The sequence below is a fragment of the Arachis hypogaea genome, chromosome 16, assembly GCF_003086295.3.
Source record: "Arachis hypogaea cultivar Tifrunner chromosome 16, arahy.Tifrunner.gnm2.J5K5, whole genome shotgun sequence".
Lineage (NCBI taxonomy): Eukaryota > Viridiplantae > Streptophyta > Magnoliopsida > Fabales > Fabaceae > Arachis > Arachis hypogaea.
The window spans coordinates 110,481,952-110,485,684 of NC_092051.1; the positions used below are offsets into that span (position 1 = coordinate 110,481,952).

The 3,733-nt window shown below is 33.7% G+C and overlaps 1 non-coding gene across 1 annotated transcript; it reads left to right on the plus strand.

The window, feature by feature from the left end:
• The first annotated feature begins 305 nt into the window (after positions 1 to 305).
• On the plus strand, positions 306 to 413 carry LOC112760333 (small nucleolar RNA R71). Its single transcript, XR_003180779.1, has one exon. It is a non-coding gene; the product is annotated as a small nucleolar RNA R71 (small nucleolar RNA).
• Positions 414 to 3,733: the final 3,320 nt, after the last annotated feature.

The window sequence follows — 3,733 nt, forward strand, 5'->3', positions numbered from 1 at the left end:
GATTCTTTCAATCCATTCAGACTCTGAGAGGTCATATTGACTTGCTGAGTCAATATTTTATTCTGAGCCAATATGGCATTCAGAGTATCAATTTCAAGAACTCCCTTCCTCATAGGCGTCCCATTATTCACAGGATTCCTTTCAGAAGTGTACATGAACTGGTTATTTGCAACCATGTCAATGAGTTCTTGAGCTTCTACAGGAGTTTTCTTTAGGTGAATGGATCCACTTGCAGAATGGTCCAATGACATCTTTGATAATTCAGACAGACAATCATAGAATATATCCAGGATGGTCCATTCTGAAAGCATGTCAGAAGGACACTTTTTGGTCAGTTCCTTGTATCTCTCCCAAGCTTCATAGAGGGATTCCCCTTCTTTCTGTCTGAAGGTTTGAACATCCACTCTAAGCTTGCTAAGCTTTTGAGGAGGAAAGAACTTGGCTAAGAAAGTCGTGACCAGCTTATCCCAAGAGTTCAAGTTGTCTTTAGGTTGAGAGTCCAACCATACTCTAGCTCTGTCTCTTACAGCAAACGGGAAAAGCATAAGCCTGTAGACCTCGGGATCAACCCCATTGGTCTTAACAGTATCACAGCTCTGCAAGAATTCAGTTAAGAACTGAAAAAGGATCTTCAGATGGAAGTCCATGAAACTTGCAGTTCTGTTGCATCAGAGAAACTAATTGAGGTTTAAACTCAAAGTTGTTTGCTCCAATGGCAGGAATTGAGATGCTTCTTCCATGTAAATTGGAATTTGGTGCAGTAAAGTCACCAAGCATCTTCCTTGCATTGTTATTATTTTCGGCCATGTTTTCTTCTTTTTCGAAAATTTCTGTCAGATTTTCTCCAGAGAGTTGTGCTTTAGCTTCCCTTAGCTTCCTCTTCAGAGTCCTTTCAGGTTCAGGATCAGCTTCAACAAGAATGTTCTTATCCTTGTTCCTGCTCATATGAAAAAGAAGAAAACAGAAAAGAAAATATGGAATCCTCTATGTCACAGTATAGAGATTCCTTTATATGAGTAGAAGAAGATATGAATAGAAGATGGAGAATCCAAACACAAGGGTGAGGAGTAGGTTCGAATTCTTAGATGAAGAGGAGTGTTAGTAAATAAATAAATAAATAAATAATTAGAAGGAGATGAGAGAGAGGAAATTTCGAAAATTACTTAAATTAAAATTAAAATTTAAAGTTAAATTTTGAGAATTAAAATTGAAATCAAATTAAATTAAAAATTAAAATAATTAGTTAATAAAAAAAGAAATTTGAAAAAGGGGGAAGGGATTTTTGAAAATTAGAGAGAGAGAATTAGTTAGGTAGTTTTGAAAAAGATATGATTGAAACAAAAAGATAGGATTGATTAAAAAAATTTGAAAATCAATTTTAAAAAGGTAAGAAGTTAGAAAAGATTTTGAAATTGATTTTGAAAAAGATGTGATTGAAACTTAATTTGAAAAATATTTGAAAAAGAAATTTAAAAAGATTTGATTTTGAAAATTAAAGTTGATTACTTGACTAACAAGAAACTAAAAAGATATGATTCTAGAGTTTAAAGATTGAACCTTTCTTATTAGGCAAGTAATAAACTTAATATTTTTTTGAATCAATCACATTAATTGTTAGTAAAGATTTGAAATTATGAAACAAAATAAGAAAAAGATTTTTGAAAATCATTTTGGAATTTTCGAAAATTATGAAAGAAAAATGAAAAAGATTTGATTTTTGAAAAAGATTTGAAAAAGATAAGATTTTTAAATTGAAAATTTGATTTGACTCATAAGAAACAACTAAATTTTAAAAAGTTTTGAAAAAGTCAACTCAAATTTTCGAAAATTTATGAGTGAAAAAGGGAAAGATATTTTTTTTATTTTTGAATTTTAATAAGAAAGAGAAAAACATCAAAAAGACTCAATGCATGAAAATTTTGGATCAAAACATGTGATGCATGCAAGAACACTATGAATGTCAAGATGAACACCAAGAACACTTTAAATGTCATGATGAACACCAAGAACTTATTTTTGAAAAATTTTCAAGAAAAGAAAACATGCAAGACACCAAACTTAAAAATTTTTATTCTTTAGACATTAACAAATTGAAAATGCATATGAAAAACAAGAAAAGACACAAAACAAGAAAATATGAAGATCAAACAAGAAGACTGGCCAAGAACAACTTGAAGATCATGAAGAATGCAATGCATGAAATTTTTGAAAATAATTTTTCGAAAATTAAAAAGATGCAATTGACACCAAACTTAAAAGTTAACTCTAGACTCAAGCAAGAAATACAAAAAATATTTTTGATTTTATGATTTTGTAAAAAAATTTTGTATTTTTCGAAAATTAATTGGGAAAAATGAAAAAGGAAATTTTTTTTTTTTGTATTTTTCGAAAATAGGGAATAAAACGCTTAAAATTAAAATAAAATTACCTAATCTGAGCAACAAGATGAACCGTCAATTGTCCAAACTCGAACAATCCCCGGCAACGGCGCCAAAAACTTGGTGCGTAGAAATCGTGACGGTTCCATTCCTTGGTAACGGCGCTGAAAACTTTATACGCACGTTCATAATCTTAATTCTTTGTCACAACTTCGCACAACTGACCAGCAAGTGCACTGGGTCGTCTAAGTAATAAACCTTACGTGAGTAAGGGTCGATCCCACGGAGATTGTCGGCTTGAAGCAAGCTATGGTCACCTTGTAAATCTCAGTCAGGCGGATTCAAATGGATATAGAGTTTTAATAATTAAAAGATAAATAAAATATAAACTAGGATAGAGATACTTATGTAATTCATTGGTGAGAATTTCAGATAAGCGTATAGAGATGCTTTTGTTCCTCTGAACCTCTGCTTTCCTGCTGTCTTCATCTAATCATTCCTGCTCCTTTCCATGGCAAGCTTTATGTAGGGCATCACCGTTGTCAATGGCTACATCCCATCCTCTCTGTGAAAATGGTCCAATGTGCTGTCACTGCATGGCTAATCATCTTTCGGTTCTCGATCATACTGGAATAGGATTTACTATCCTTTTGTGTCTGTCACTACGCCCAGCACTCGCGAGTTTGAAGCTCGTCACAGCCATCCCTTCCCAGATCCTACTCGGAATACCACAGACAAGGTTTAGACTTTCCGGATCTCAAGAATGGCTATCCATGGGTTCTAACTTATACCACAAAGATTCTAATATCTCGGACTCGGTCCCCTGTATTAGATATCTAAGAGATATTCATTCTAGCCTGTTTGCATGTAGAACGGAAGTGTTTGTCAGGCACGCGTTCATAAGTGAGAATGATGATGAGCGTCACATAATCATCACATTCATCATGTTCTTGGGTGCGAATGGATATCTTAGAATAGGAATAAGCTTGAATTGAATAGAAAAACAGTAGTACTTTGTATTAATTCATGAGGAACAGCAGAGCTCCACACCTTAATCTATGGTGTATAGAAACTCTACTGTTTGAAAATACATAAGTGATAATGGTCCAGGCATGGCCGAATGGCCAGCCCCCATGAAAGTCTAAGATAGCATAAAAACTAATCAAAGATTCCTTACAAAGATAGTAAAAAGTCCTATTTATACTAAACTAGTTACTAGGGTTTACATAAATGAGTAAATGATGTAGAAATCCACTTCCGGGGCCCACTTGGTGTGTGCTTGGGTTGAGAATTGAGCTTTATATGTGTAGAGGTCTTTCTTGGAGTTGAACGCCAGTTTGTAACCTGTTTCTGGC